Consider the following 17,013-nt stretch of genomic DNA (forward strand, 5'->3'; position numbering starts at 1 on the left):
CAGGCAGAGCTGTACAAAGTGTCAGCCTCACTCTCTTCCTGAGTCATGTCAAGAGGACTTATGATGGCCCAGGATGCAGTGGCATCTTTGATGTCTGACAAAGCTCTGAGGCACCACTCTACAGTGTCTGCTTCAGCCACGTTGCTGGCTGTTGGAACAAATTGTCCTCATCCACTATTCCATTAGGGAAAATCTTCACATAGTTGGGGCAGACATCCCCTAACCTAGTTTAGCCCATCCGGACAGATAGTTTTACTGGGGTGTGGACCCAGTGCAAACTACAGCTTTTTGGAGCCACAAATGAGAGTTGGGTGAATCAAGTGGACTCTGAAGGTGGGTGAACAACCCTGAAAAGATCTTGGCAAGCCCTCATTCCAGATATTCAAGTCCTTCTGAACACACCATACATTATATATATATACATACACACATATATACATATATATACATACACACATATATACATGCACACACACATATACATATATATATATATCTATCAGCAAGGGATGATGCTAAGTGATTCAAATAGACCCTTGGTTTGGTTAAGGTCAATAGTGAAAACTAGAAATGATAGTAGAGGTTGTGAAGTATCTCTAATAAGACAAGCTAAAGAAATCACAGTAAATCCCAGTAAATACAGTGGAGTCAGAACCTAAGAGGTACACGCTCCCAGAGATGCTTAGGTAACCAGGACTTTCTGCCTTTGTTTCATTAAAACAGGGCTTAGAGCTTAATAGTTTTAGGCACTTAGTAGGTGTTCAATAAATGCTTCTTGAGTGATTTACATTAGGAATATTTGGCACGTACATTTGAATATGGGATTTATTCTGAGAATTCTTAGTATTTCAGATAAAACAAAGGAGTAGTTGGGAAGTCTTGTAATTACCCCACCCCTGCTTATGACTTTTCTATCGATTCTGTGCTAGAGACTGACAGCATCAGCTGTTAAGACTCATACTGAGCTCCAGCCTAAGAAGTTAATGCTCCATAGTGGGGTTTTTTTTTCTTCTCAGACCTCTGTTGTTGTTTTCTAGTTAGGAAGAAGGAAATGAGGTGTTTTGGCTTGAAAGATGCCTGTTGATTTGTAATCTGGAAGCAGGGTGAAGAGGGGAGTAAAACAAGATGATTTTATAATTTCTTTTATTTATGCATGTATTAAGAACTTGAAAGTAATATTTACCTTGAGAGATTAGTGTAAGTAAAAGCAAAGTGTGGGACTATAAGCACTTCCCTGAAAATTCTTTTGTGCTACAGCCCTGTTTATTATAATATAAATACTTAGTTTTCCATTTTAATTTTATTTTATGTACATAATTGTTCAGCTTCCTCCAGATGTTGCACCTATCCATTTATGATTCCATTTGATCATTCTGCTTTTTTCCTACAGCATTCTGAGCAAGGATTGGTATATACAATTTATTTACATGCCATAGCTAATGCCTATTAATTAAGTCATGTCCATCAACAAATCATTAGATTGTCTTTGTGCTGATACTTCGGTCCCCAACTTAATGGTTTGTTCATTTAACTGAAGTCTGCCCTTAGGGATTGTTAGCATATCAAAACAGTATTTGTTGAGCCTAACAAAGTGATAAATTGGTTTGTGTTTTACCCTTTTTTTTTTCTGAAGGACTAATTATTTTTAAACCCACTTTTGTTGTGCTAAGAAAAGTCCTATTGAGAAAGTAGCCCACAGTTAAATAAACAAATCGTTAGTCTGAGGACTGAACTGTCAACCGAAGCACAGTCTACTAACTTGCTGCTAATTAATGGACAATAGCCAATTGGGCTTTAGTTGTGATATACATAATTAGTGGGGGATTCTAATATCAGGTGATTAGCCACTCTGCCCTGGAGCTACAAATCACTGGAACACCTAGGATTCTTAATCTTAAAAAGGAAATCTTATCTGCCTATCCACACCTTTCCCTCCTCCTCCATTCAGAATCCTTGAGTCACTTGGGGAAGTCTGCAAAATGCTGAAGGCTACACGGTGTGAACTGCAAAAATCAAAAGTTTTCTGACTTTTGCCAGCCAAGTAACACTGCTAGATGCCAGCTCGTGGCATTTCTGTCAGAAACCCAGCTGGCATGAAAGTAGATTTTTTAATCCAGCCTGGAGTAACCTCCTGCATTCAGAAATTCTTTGCACGACTGCAGAAGTCTAAATCAGGTTGAACTTTCCCTGAAGCTAGAGGAGGAGGAAGAGGACCTCAAGCCTTCCATAAAGAGCTGGCACCATTCTGGGAGTCAGATTAACACACACCAAGAAAGGCATCTAGACTGGGCCAGCCAGATTTCAACAGCACTACTCACCCACCCCCTGTCAAGCCAGCAATGCCAAGCTCTCAGAGCTGAGAAGTGACAGCTCTGAACTGATACTGATTTTCAACTTGTGCTCCAAGGACTGAAGAAGAAAAGACTTTGAAGCAATGGGTGGGAAAATAGATTTATCTACAAGAGAAACAGCAAAATCCCATGAGTTGATGGGTCTCCAATCATTCCTTTCTGCCTCCAATCTCTTCCTTTCCCCTTTTCAGATTATCCTATATATGGCTGCTGGGTTAACTTTTATAAAACACTGCTTTTCTGTGCTCAAAAATTTCCAATTGCTTCTCATTACTTATAGGTTAAGTCCCTAACCCTTGACATTATGGAGGATCTGAGATTCAAGGCACTCCATAGTCAGGATCTACCTATTTCTCCAACTTTTATCTGCTGCTACTCTCCAATACACACTTCCACTACAGGTTGACGTCCAAACAGAAACTGATAACATGCCATATTCATGTGCACTGGCTAGCCTATGGGTCGAGGCCATGTCCTTAGCAAGACTGTCCTATAATGACAGCAGTCGGACTGTCAAAAAGTGACTAGAATTAAATTCCTTGCCCCTGATTCCTGGATTTAGAACTGTTTTTTTGCCTTAACTTTGCAGCTTTGGCCCCATGCACATTTAAACTAACCTCTGGAAGCCAGATCCACAAAGTTAATTAAATGAAATCACTTAAGGTAGAAGATGTGTGCATGATAATCAGGTTCCTGTAAGCTCCAAGGTCCAATTTCTCCTCTGTTAGTAAGTTCTCAGACTTCAATTGCTGTACAAAGTTAACATCCCAACAGTGGTTTGGCATTTATCTTCTCCTGTCCTGTATTGTTGCTGTACAATTGGGTTTTTTTTTTCCAGTCATGTCTGACTCTTTGTGACCTCATTTGGGGTTTTCTTGGCAAAGATACTAGAGTAGTTTGCCATTTCCTTCTCCAGCTTATTTTGCAGAGGAGGAAACTGAGGCAAACAGGGTCAAATGACTTACCCAGAGTCAGTTAGCAAGTGTCTGAGACTGGATTTGAACTCAGAAAGTTGAGTCTTCCTAGTTTCAAGCTCAGTATTCTATCCACTGCACCACCTAGCTGCCCCTCTTGTATTGCGAGTTGGGTTTTTTATGTATGTATTTTGTATCCCCAAACTAGACTGCAAGGTCTTTGTGGGAAGTGACCACATCTAACACCTTTTGCCTTTCCTTATCTCATCCAGCTACCATCTGGTCTCTCTCTTTTCTTTCTATGGTAAGTCAGGCCTCAGGCCAGTCTAGTAATTCAGGTTTGTGGTTGGAACAACATGAGATCATCTAACATTTAACAAAAGGAGCTTTACTTAGCTGTAGCAAGAAAGTATACTTAGGAAAGATACAATATTGGCTTGGATAGATGCAGCTCTACTCATCTCTGTATGGAAACTTGTCTGGTCTGAGTAGTGTAGAAACTCCCAAGACAGTGGGACAGCCACCATCAAGCTGAGCTGCCCTGACTTCTCAGGTCTGGTCTCCTCTCCAGTGTTCAGCTCTTTCTGTAGTCCATAGATCTCAATAGCTGGGTTGCCCGTGAAGTATGGAGGGATGGTGAATATTAGGCCCTTAACCAGGACCTGTCTCAAGTACAGTTATCTCTTGCCCCTTCTTTTTCTGCCTTTGACCACTTTCAGCCTCACCATCCCTGCCCCAAGCACCCATGTCCCTTATGGTGCCAGGGAAGAAAGTATCCTACTGACTCAATCAGGAACTAAGTGATGCTTTGCCTATAGTATGTATTTCAAGGATCCTTACTTTCTTCGATGGGGATAATGACTGTAGACTACTATCCCTTTATGTCTTAGTATATGATTTTCATGAGTTGCTATTACTGAAAAAAATTATTAGCTGATGGCTTACTTTCTAGTAAGTCAACTAGATGGAACTGGCTGGAGCCTAACAGAGAGGCTAGAGACAGGAGAGTTAGGAGTCAAACAGAAGCTTAATTTCAAAGTGAGGAAAATGATTTAAAAGCAAGGACACATGTACCAGGGCATTGCTTCTAGTGGGGGGACCCGAGGCAGTGTGTGGAGATCTCAATACTTAACACCAGTGGCTACACAGTGAGTTGTAGCCCTGACTATGAGGGGTAACAGCAACAGTGAGACATGTTTGATTCATGGGGAGCTTCATGACTGGAACATGGGTACTTGTTTGAGTTTGTCCAGTATTTATCCAAGCTCAGAGAACACCTAGTGCTGGTCAAAGCAATACAATAATTATGTGATTTTACTAGAGGGTGAGTGCAAAGGATTGTTGTTATGTCAAGCTCAGGCCCCAGCCTGCTTGCTGGGCCTTAGCTTTGGAAAACAGGATATCTCCTAATGATATTTTGACATTTCCCCTTTTTGGTCAAGGGGAGGGAGTCTGAAAGAAACCCTAGCCTTTTGGTCAGTAAATGAAAGGCAGACATAAACCAAGATTCCACAAGAGGCCAGCTGGTCCAGGATGAGAGTTCTTATCCAGTTCCTTAAGGGCACATATTGGGGAAGTATGTCCCAGGTAGCATTGCTAGTCACTGGCTGCTTGCAAGCAGAAAAGAGGGTAATGGGACAAGAATGTAGAGGGAGAAAATGCCAACACATGCTTGAATTAGGGCCTTGGTGTTTGGACACATAAGAAAAGGAAGGAGAAAAAAAAACTAGGATAGCCCTCATCTAGAATCTTGGTACAGCATGCCTCATCTGCTTCTGGATCCATACTAGATGGACCTTAAGGTCTCCAGAGGGTTCTGCTGTTTATTCAAGAGTAAGGGCTTTCTTCAGATGATCCAGGAATACACACCCACAAGTCTGGCAGCTGTGGGAGTAGTTAGAAGGACCTGGTAGGGTCCTTAGAAGCAATGATTGATTGACAACTATGAGAAAACTCCTTGCATCAGTCTTTAGATCTGAGTTTCTGATGAGCATCTCTAAACAGCACGTAGAGATGATTCAATTTCCCAGCTAGGTTCAAACAATGCAATAAGTTTTTTTCTCATAATTCCCATAATTGCATAGTTACTTTAAGTCAGGTACAGATCAAACTATAGTAGACTAGTTTTGAGAAGGGAGATTTACATGTCACCAAGGTAACCAAGAAAATTCAAACATAAATCATGCAAAGTAATACAATCATTATTACCATTGTTAACTAACATCAAGTCTCCTTGCATCCTAGTAACCCTTTCTCAATATCCATTTAATCAGCATATTTTGAGTCCCAGATAGCTCATGTAGTTATATTGTCCCTAGATATCTTTTCTTGGACAATAAATGTTATTCTCAGGACAACTCTAAAGGGGACTCTGCTTCTCTAGTTCTAAATTTAGGGGTTCCTAGATAATTCTGCTAGTAACAAGACTTAATTCAATTTAGTAAATTTGGTTCTCCTATCCTGAAACTTCAGAGAATTTCAATTTATATGCCATTCGCTATTTCTATCCTTATCTAAATCCTGTACCTGATACAAGAATCTTTTAAAAATTTATGAAGGTCCAACCATAAAATGAATTCTTCTGCCTTTTAAAATAGTCAGATACTTTAATAAGGGGGAAATAATTTCATTTCCTTTACTAGTATTCACACAATTTATCTGTAAAATCTTAATCCAATTTTGAGAACTTATTACTAAAACATACTAAAGCCTTAATTTCCATGATAGATAAATTCGAAAGTCAATCATATAAGTCCATTGTTTTCTCAAAATTTAATATTCCATGTATGTAGAAAACTTTTACATTACATCTTTGTCTTTTTACTTTGTCTTATTTCCACCTTAAGAGGATATCATCCCTATATTATAATTTCACCACAAATACAGGTTAAAATTGTAAGATGTTCATACTTTTATTCTGTTATAGTAACTCAAGACATGTTCCAGTATCAATCTATTATTTAATAGATTTATTATTGTGCTTACAAAACTTGATTATAGAGATTTGTTATAAAAGGAAAAGAAGGGATATAATTATAACAATGTTATATAGCAGTGGGGGAAACTCCCTTAGTTCTGTTTGATTCCAGGCACAAACTTTATCTGACAGTCAATCATGTAGTCCCAGGATGTTAAAAGCAAGGTTCAGGGGTAACCAAGTGGAATTTTTCCTTTCCAGAAATGAATGGAGAACAGTGGAGAAATAGAATCAGGAGGATGCTACCTTGGCCATGACAAAGTCATCCCCAAATTTTTCCCAGTCACAAACATCCACTTTTAGCAGTTCCCAGACTGTAGCATATGCCATTTTATACTATTGGCTTCATGACAATTCAGACAACTATCCCATTAATCAAAGCTCAAACAATAGTAAATTACAATCCCAGGAATTTTTACTTTAAATAGCAAAATTTAGCTAACCACAATTTAGGGCTTGGTTATCTTTCCTGATATTTCCCTAATAGCTAACATTCATTTATCCTTTACTTAGAAATTAAAACTGCCCATATTCTGGGGTTTCAGACATACAGCAAATACCTGATATTTGTTTCATCATTAATATATTGCTATGTCTTTAAACCTCCATATACACTTTCATAATAGCCATGAATTTTCAACTGAAATTTTGCTATTTACTAGTTTGCTAAACTTATTATTACCTAGTTTATAGTAAAATATACTTCATTAAATATTCAACAGTTTCCAAATGTCTATTTTTTCACATCCTTTTGAAAGTCAAATTCCTGTGTAACAGTATCCAGATTATAAAGTTGTTTTGTCTAATAGCATTTCTTTCACAATGGTCTCTCAAATTTCACAATATAAGAGAATTTAGAAATACAATGATAACATTAACAATATCATGTATTTTAAGCATGAAACAAAACTTCAGAAGACATCAATTCAGTTAATTGCATTTCCAAATTATCACATAGAAAAACAATTAATCATATTACCTTTAGCATTTTGAAACCATTTTAGATTTATCAGGTTATGGAACATTTGCATTCAATTAAAGAAATAATAATGTAGTACTTATCATCTGTCAGTCATTGTATTATGCTCTTTATAATCATTATATTATTTTGAACTAATGACAACCTGGGGAGGTAGGTATTATTATTTCGCTCTTTATAGAACAGGAAACTGGGGCAAACAGAGATAAGATAACTTGCCTAAGATTACAGAGCAACCAGAATGCAATTCAAGTTTCCCTATGTTTTTCCAACATTTTCTTCTTCAGCACTTGAATTTGGGAATCTAATCTGAGATGAGAAGGGTTAACCAAAAAAGAGGGAGAGGGTCTCTGTATTGGGGTGGTCACAGGAGATCTTTGGTTAAAACAACCGTTTCTCTTTTCATAGTCAAAGAAGGGTTAACAAGAGGTAGCTATAAGGTATAAACCATTTACCTAATTTTTTTTTCTTTCTTCACTCTGGGATTACTTCCAAACTAGCTGCCTTTTTTTACTGCCCTAGAACAATGAAACCATCAGTCTTCAGAGAAAATGCCTTCTACTTTTAACTTTTATAAAATTTCATTTGTATTTTTCCTTAAAACAATTCTACAGAGTGGTACCCCAAAACTTACTAAAATATTTCAGAAGAGAGTGATTTCCTGGAATTACCCCCAAAGTCTCAGGAGTTCTCCCCCTCAATCTTAAAATGATTAATCTTCAAACTCCTTCATCTGCTAAGATATTTTTAGTAGTTTCCCAAACTTTGATTATCTGACTTTATCTCTGTTGTTCCAACATAGCCAAAGCTGGAATGACAGGGGAAAAAAGAGTGTCTTGCGGGGTTTTTTCCCCTCTTTTCTTATAATCTAATCTCCTTTAGAAAGCCCAGAGTGGAAGTTAGTCCTTACAGGGACAATTGCTTCAAGTATGAAAGTTCCTTAATCTTTCCCAGCATTCTAAACTTTTTGGCTACAGTCCTTAAAACTTTTCCTGGTTGGCTACATTTTAAATCTTTCAAGTTAGCAGAATCTAGTAAAAACTAGATGTAGTATAAACATAACACAGACATTTTACATTTTACAAAGATACAAACACAGACAAGATGATGAGACAGATGCAAACAGACACAAACAATTCTAACAAATTGCACAATTACAATTCTAATTTAACCAGTTCGGCTGAGGCACACAGTTACTGAAGCATGCAGTTTAAGAAGCAACAGAAGCATGGAGTTATAATTTTATGGAGGTGTTCAGTTTTAAAACAGCAGAGTCAGGAAGAGAGGCCAATTAATAGAGAACTGAAGTTTAAGTAAGGATAGCCTAATCAGACTGATCCAAGACACATCAATTCACTGGAGGGACCCAGTTTTTTTTTGTGAGTTTTCCTCACAAAGAATGGCAAGCTTGGCCAAGACAGGAGCTCAGAGCATTGGAGCAGGGACAAGGGTAGAGGATCACTAGACAATTCGGGGATCAGAACTCCAGAGAAATAAATCTCTGGTGGTGCTTAGTCCTTTTCCACTGGTACCAGAAAGACCAACAACCCAGTTCTGTGTCCAATCCCACTTCTTCTTTATGATTCTTTTTTACTTTATTTTAAAAATAAATTTATTTTTTTTAGTTTTCAACATTCACTTCCACAAGATTTTGAGTTACAAATTTTCTCCCAGTCTCTCCCCTACCCCACACCAATACAGAAAGCATACTGAACACCCCTTCTGCAATCTGTTCTCTCTTATGTCCTCTTCCATCCCCACCCCCTTACTTTCTTGTAGGGCAAGATGGATTTCTGTACCTCATCGCCTGTATATCTTATTTCCCAGATCCATGTAAAAAACAATTTTTAACATTTGTTTTTAAAACTTCAATTTCTAGATCCTTTCCCTTCTTCCCTCCTCACCCACCCCCACTGGAAAGATAAGCAATTCAATATAGGTTGTACATGTGTACACAAAACATTTACATAGTAGTTATATTGTTAAAGACTAACTATATTTCCCTTCATCCTATCCTGCCCCGCCATCTACTTTATTTTCTCCTTTGACCCTGTCCCTTTTTGAAAGTGTTTGCTTCTAACTACCATCTCTCCCAATCTGCCCTCCCTTCTATCATCCTCCCTCTTATCTCCTTCCCCCCTGCTTTCCTGGGTAAAGTAAAAGTAGTAAAAGGGTAAAATACCCAATTAAGTGTATATGTTATTCCCTCCTTAAGGCAAATCCAATGAAAGTAAGGTTGACTCATCCCCTTTCACCTTTCTGCTCTTCCCCTCCATTGTAACAGTTTTCTCTTGCCTCTTTTATGTGAGATAATTTACCCTATTCTATATCTCTCTTTCTCCTTCTCCCAGTATATTCCTCTCTCACCTCTTAATTTTTTAGATATCCCTTCATATTCAACTCATCCTGTGCCCTCTGTCTATGTATACATGTACATACACACATTCATACACATATACCCTCCTATACATACATTTATATTCCCTTCAATTATTCTCATACTGAGAAAAGTCTCATGAATTACAATTATAATTTTTCCATGTAGGAAGGTAAATAGTTCATCTTTAATAAGTTCCTTATGATTTCCTTTTTCCTGTTTACCTTCTCATGCTTCTCTTACTTCTTCTATTTGAAAGTCAAATTTTCTGTTCAACTCTGGTCTTTTCATCAAGAATCCTTGAAAGTTCTCTATTTCACCTGGAGATCGAATCCCGGCTCGGACACTCAGCACCACACCCAGAAATAACTGGCCCTGTAACCTTGAGCAAGTTACTTAACCCTGATTGCTTAAGAAAAAAAAAAGAAAGAAAAAAAAAGGGGGCGGCCAGGTGGCTCAGCGAGTAAGAATACCAGCTCCAGTGTTGGGACGACCTGGAGATCGAATCCCGGGCTCAGACACTCAGCACCACACCCATAAATAACTGGCCGTGTAACCTTGAGCAAGTTACTTAACCCCGATTGCTTGAAAATACAAAAAAAAAAAAAGAAAGAAAGAAAGTTCTCTATTTCGTTGAATATCCATATTTTCCCCTGAAGTATTATACTCAGTTTTGCTGGGTAGGTGATTCTTGGTTTTAATCCTAGCTCCTTTGACCTGCAGAATATCATATTGCAAGTCCTTTGATACCTTAATGTAGAAGCTGCTAGGTCTGGTGCTATCCTGATTGTGTTTCCACAATACTCAAATTGTTTCTTTCTGACTGCTTGAAGTATTTTCTCCTTGACCTGGGAACTCTGGAATTTGGCTATAATATTCTTAAGAGTTTTCTTTTGGGAATCTTTTCCAAGAGATGATTGGTTAATTCTTTCAATTTCTATTTTTCCCTCTGGTTCTAAAATATTTGGGCACTTTTGCCTGAGAATTTCTTGAAAGATGGTATCTAGGCTCTTTTTTTGATAATGGCTTTCAGGTAGTCCAATAATTTTAAAATTTTCTTTCCTGGATGTATTTTCATTATTTTATTGCATCATTCTCATTTCTTTTTTTTTTCTTTTTGGAGGGGGGAGGGCAGGGCAATTGGGGTTAAGTGACTTGCCCAAGGTCACATGGCTAGTAAATGTTAAGTGTCTGAGGTCAGATATGAACTCAGATCTTCCTGACTCCAGGGCCTGTGCTCTATTCACTGTACCACCTAGCCATCCTTATTCACTGTGCCAACTAGCCTCCCCAATCATTCTCATTTCTTTTCACAATTTTTCCTCTACTTCTCTCTCGAGATTTTCAAAATCTTTTTTTTGAGCTCCTCCATGGCCTGTGACCAATTCATATTTTTCTTGTAGGCTTTTGATGCAGGAGTTTTGACTTTGTTGTCTTCTTCTGGTTCTATGTTTCGATCCTCTTTGTCCCCCCAAAAAAGGATTCTATAGTCTGACTGCATCTCATCTGTTTGCTCATCTTGCCAGCCAATTACTTTACTTTTGAGCTCTTTGCCATGGTAGAATTCTGCTTCCAGAGTGGAGAGAGCTGTGTCCCAAATTGGTGGGGTTTTATGCAGCACTTCTCAGAGTTTTTTCCAGGTACCTGCCTCAGAACTGTGAGGAGGGCTTTCTCTCCACAGCCTCAACAAACTCTGCCACACAAACGTTCCTCACCCCAGGACCACCACCCAAGACTGCAACCCAGATCCAAGCAGGGCAAAGCAAGAGAATCCTACCAGCAGAGAGATTCCGGCAAATGCCCTCTGGACAGTCACTTAGTTTTCCTACAATCTGTAATCCAGGAGCTGGAAGCAGCAGTGGCAGCAGTTGCAGGCACCATCATCTCTGCCACCCCAGGGGCGGGGGCTGGACCACACTCTTCTCTCACCCTGGATCAACAGGGTTCTCCACTGACCTTTTACTTTCTCTTTGGTGTTTATGGGTTGAGAATTCTGGGAGCCACCACAGCTGCCAGTGATTCACTCTCCTGAAGTCTGCTCCAGCTTGGCCTCTGCCGCTGGTCAGGGCTGCCCCCTCAATCCCACTTCTGATGTCAATTAATGTCAACAGGACAGAATTGGCCTCTAACCTGTGGATGGCCAAAGCAGAGACAGGAAAGTTAGGAATCAAACAGAAATTTAATTTCGAAGTGGGAGAAATGGTTTGCATGTAAGGAGGCAGATTAGATTCATGTGCTGGGTCCTAACTTGTAGTTGGGGTGGGGGTGGAAAGGACCTGTTTTTGTGTGGCCAAATCTGAATACTTATATCAATGGCTACAATGTGAGCTGTAGCCCTGACAATTAGTGGTAACAGAAACAATGAGACAAACTTGATTCATAGTGGGATTTCATGATCAGAGCATGGGTACTTGTTTGAGTTTGTCCAGTATTTATCCAAGCTCAGAGGACACCTGGTGCTGGTCAAAGCAATACAAGAATTATGTGATTTTGCCAGAAGGTGAGATCATCCAGAGGATGAGCACAAAGGATTGTTGTTATGCCAAGTTCAGGACCCAGCCTGCTTGCTGGGCCTTAGCTCTGGAAAACAGGGTGTCTTCTAATAGTATCTTGACAGACCTTTTCCTAAATTAGCATGTGTGATCTTTGGACCACAATCATAACTGGGCAAGGGAGTTGAGTCATGTTGAAAGGTGTAATTTCAGAGAGCTTGTAGTATTTACTCAAGGTCAAACAGCTGGAGTCAGAATTAGAACCCAGATCTTCTGCCTGGGTCAGCTAGGTGGCACATTGGATAGAACAATGGGCTTGGAACCAGAAAGACTCATCTTAGTGACTTCAAATTTAGCCTCAGACCCTTACTAGCTGTGTGACCTTGGGCAAATCACTTAACCCTGTCTGCCTTAGTTTCCTCATCTGTAAAATGAGCTGGAGAAGGAAATGGCAAGCTACTCTAGTATCTATGCCAAGAAAATCCCAAAGGGAGTCACCCAAAATCAGACACAACTGAAAAAATGACTGAACAACAAACTTTTGCCCAGGGGACCAGCAGTTTACAAATAGATGATTGGGGGAAGAAGTACATCCTCCCCCACCACCAGGAGGAAGTTAACTCCAGATCCTGGTCCATACCCTGGTGGAAAAGTCCCAGTGTTCCCATTCTAGTAACAATTATGCTATGGAATACACAGGTGATGGGAGGGACATTTTGGAGCAAAGTAGAGGAAATGAAGCCTCCTTTCATCAGTGAAACTTGTTATACTTAACCATTTTTTATGAACACATCACTTACTAGTAAATATTTTAGAAGGGAAAATACTGTCACATGGAAGTTGTCTCACAAAAGCTTTTTTCACATAAAAGAACATGGTTTGAGAAATGCTACCTGATAACTCATCAGCTCCTGTGTGTGAGATAAATTTAGGTGCTGGATTGGGAATGGGGGAGGGAAGTGGGGACAGGGTAGAGGGAGGTCACAAAAAAAAGAGATGGGAATCTGCCAGGCTATTTTGCCTAGGGCCAGACCTTTTGAGGTTGTGGTCTATCATCCCTTCCATAAAACATCCCCTGGGGTCCCTGTCAGGGATAGAACTCTAAACTGAATGGACCATGGGGCTGACCCAGTATGAGGATTTTCATGTTCCTTTGTATTTGTTTACTTATATCTGTAAAATTATTACCTGCACCACACCCCTGTAGGAGATCTGCCACCACCAACTAAGGGAACAGGGAGATCCAGAAATCCATACTGTTTTGAAGATGTCAGCATACAGGCGGATCAAAAGTTTAGCCCGGAGGCTGCTGTCAGCTACTCAAGTACATAACTTCATACAAGGTTTAGAGATCTGTAGTGCTGGGATCACGGTGGAATAGAGAGGCAGCGAAGGGGAAAGTCAAGAGAGAGGTAGGGGGGAAAGGCTGGAAGATCTGTGTTTAAAAGAGTTAAAGAGAGAGAGAACAGAAGAAGGTAGCTGTGGAGGGGGGTCGGGAGAGGACAGAAAGCCAGAGAAAAGAGATAGAGAGGATAGAAGGGAAAGACAGTGGAGAAAAAAAGGAGAATGTACCAGGAATCGGTCAGAGGACCAAGATCAGGAATATGCTAATTGCTCCATTTTTCACCATCTGTAGGAAATAATATTAACTCATATGTATCTATCACTTAAGGTTTGCAAAATGCTTTACATATATTATCTCATTTTATTCTCCCAACAACCCTACAAAGTGGTTGTGGTTATCATCCCCATTTTATAGATGAGGAAACAGTCTGAAAGAGGTTAAGTGACTTGTCCAGGGTCACACAGCTAGTGTGTGTACAGGATCTAATTTAAGCCTCTCTGGCTCCAAGTCCAGCTCTCTGTTTATCTAAGGCTACTACAACAAGCTTGGGGGTTCAACCCAGTTAAGCCTTTAAAGATCTAAAAAGCTCTAAGGTCACAAAATTGATTTAAAAATCTCTTGAGAAATTGAACGATTTTTAGTCTTTTCCAGATTTCCAGGTTGAGAAGGCAGCATTATTCTACAAGATATCTCCATCACCCAGGCTTGCTCCCTTGGCATCATCCTCCACATCACCCCACATGTCCAATCAGTTGCTAAGTGTTGTTTTTTCTGCCTTCACAATGTTTCAGCACAACTACTGTCTACTCACCTAGGAGCAATCCCTTATCACCTCTCACCTCATATTATTGAAATAACTTTCTGGTTGGTCTCCCTGCCTCATTTGCCCCCACTCCAATCCATCCTCTACACAGCTGCTTCTAAGATATGATCTATACCCACTAAGTGTAAAGAGTATTAGATTAAAAGTTAGAAGATGTGGGCTTCTGCCCATCTACCTTCCTGCCTACCACTTGGCTCACAGCACCAATGTGACCTTAGAGAAATCACGTAATATTTCTGAGCCTCTATTTCCTCATTTCTAAAATAGCAATCCTTTGCATTCTGCCCTCTATCTACCCCACTTTACTGAGACAGTAGCCTCAAAGTTTTCCAAGAACTTCATAACTACTGAAGTCAATGGTGTTTTCTTAGCTCCTGTGTTCCTTATTCTTTCTATAATATTTGTATCCCCTTCTTTTTTAATTTCCAACTACACCTTACCACTTCCCAGTGATCTCCCTTACTCTTCCTTTCTCCCCATCATTCTCTGACTCTTCTTTTTCTACTCCTAATTCTTGGAGTGCCCCAAAGTTCCCTCTTTATTCCTCGGTCATTGGGTCTTAACTCTTCTCTTTCACATTCTGGTCAGTCAGTAAGCATTTATTATTATGTGCCAGACACTGTGATAAGCACAAAACAGTGACAAAAATCAGTGCCTGTCCTCAGGATCTTATGGGTGGGGGTGAGAGACAACACGTAAGCAAATATGTACAAATAAGCTATATACAGGATAAGTAGAAATAATGAACTAGAAATAAGAGGAATTGAGAAAAGCTCCCAGTAGAAGGTAGGATTTTAGCTGAGACTTGAAGGAAACCATGAGGCAGAGATGCAGAAGGAAAGCATTTCAGGCAAAGAGGACAACAGAAGAAAATGCCCAGAACCAAGAGATTCAGCGCCATGTTTGTGGAACACCAAGGAGCAGGTCAATGTCACTGGATCAAAGATTACATAACCTGAGGAGGGTTCAGGGTACAGGGTAAGATGTAAGAAGATTGGAAAGATGGAGAAGTATTTAGGTGCCAAAGTGCATATGGTGCTGAGCCTGGCATCAGGAAGAGATAAATTCAAATCCAGCCTGGGCAAGTCATTTAAACTTGACCCTGGGCAAGTCACTTAAGCTCTACTGCCTGCATTTCCCCATGTGTAAAAATGGCTGATAGCGCCTACCTCCCAGGGCTGTTGTGAGGATAATGGTGGATATTTGTAAGCACTATGCAAACCTCAAAGCACCAATGTTAGTACTAGCTACTATCATTATTCTGAAAGATTTCACTCACTCTCCTGGCTTCACCTTCTATCCTGATGACTCAAATTTGTTCTTCTGGCTTTGCCCTCTCAATTTTACTCCTGCCTAATTTTTCCCATCTACCTACAGAACATGTATGTTCTACCTGCTCCTTGAGTTCATCATGACCAAGACTGAACTACCTTCCAGACTGGCTCCTCTTTCTCTCTTCTTTATTTCTGCAATGGCATGTCACCATAGAAAGTGGGCTAGGAGTTGATGAGAGATGAAACAATTGAAAGTGAGGGAAAGCTAATCTGTGAAAAGCTCTATCACTTCTGTGAAATATCTTTTGGATTTGTCTTTCCTCTCCATTGTCACCCAATTGGGTCCTTACCATCTTGTGCTTTTTAATTGATCTCTTCCTTCAACCATAAGTCAGAAAACATATTAACCAGCTACTATGTGCCAGGCACTATGTTTCAGTACATACTGAGTATTTATATCAGTTTGTCCTTTCTAAAACAATTCCACCTTGCCATAGTACCCTCAACCTTGTTTAGTCCATTTTTTTTGCTTTTTTTTTTTGGAGGGGCAATTGGGGTTAAGTGACTTGCCCAAGGTCACAAGGCTAAAGGTCACTTGTGTTAAGTGTCTGAGGCTGGATTTGAACTCAGGTCCTCCTGACTCTCAGGCCGGTGCTCTATTCATTGCGCCACCTCACCGCCCCCAATTTAGAACACTTTTTTTTTTTAAACAATTGGGGTTAAGTAACTTGCTCAAGGTTACATGGTCAGAGAGAGAATCTGGTGGACACCAAAGGTGGATGACCATATGTATGGGTAATCAACAGGCCTCAAACTCATTGGTGAGTTAAGAAGATGTCTACCACAAATATGGAAAGACTTCCCTTGGTGGAATGGATGGATGAAAAAAATTGTTCCAAAGGCCATGAAGGCATTTGAAGCAGGTGCTGTAGAGCACTTCAGTTTGTTCAGGAACCATCACCAGCCATTCTGTCTTTTGTCCTGTCACTGGACTTCCATGACTCAGGAAGAGAGAGTGAGGCTCATGCACTTTGTACAACTCTGCCTCACTTAAATCTAATTCACAAGCAAGTCAAGACATTACCCCATGATGTCATTTGTCCTCTTCAAAACAGAAGGATGAATAACAATGTACCTATCTGCATACAAATTTGATCTCTTCAGTTGAATGTAAGCTCCTTGGAGGCAGGAACTATTTGATTTGCCTTGCTATCCCCAGTGCTTAGCACATATGGAAGGTTCTTACTAAACAACATTCAGTTAAATTCTGCCTCCCTGAAACTCCATACCTTCACTCATAGCTGTCTGCTCTAAATGGAATGCCTTGCTTTCTCACTCCAATTCCTTTTTACCTATCCAAATCTTCTCCATCTTTGAAAGTCCAGTTCAAATTAATTCTTTCTGGATTTCCCCTGCCTCTGAATTCCCAAAGCACTTTGAACATACATATTAGGGTAGTTAATTAAGGTCCCAAGAAAGAC

Source organism: Petaurus breviceps, unplaced genomic scaffold (genome assembly GCF_028583685.1).
Source record: "Petaurus breviceps papuanus isolate PSGF00001 unplaced genomic scaffold, PetGlider_PUasm1.0 115, whole genome shotgun sequence".
Lineage (NCBI taxonomy): Eukaryota > Metazoa > Chordata > Mammalia > Diprotodontia > Petauridae > Petaurus > Petaurus breviceps.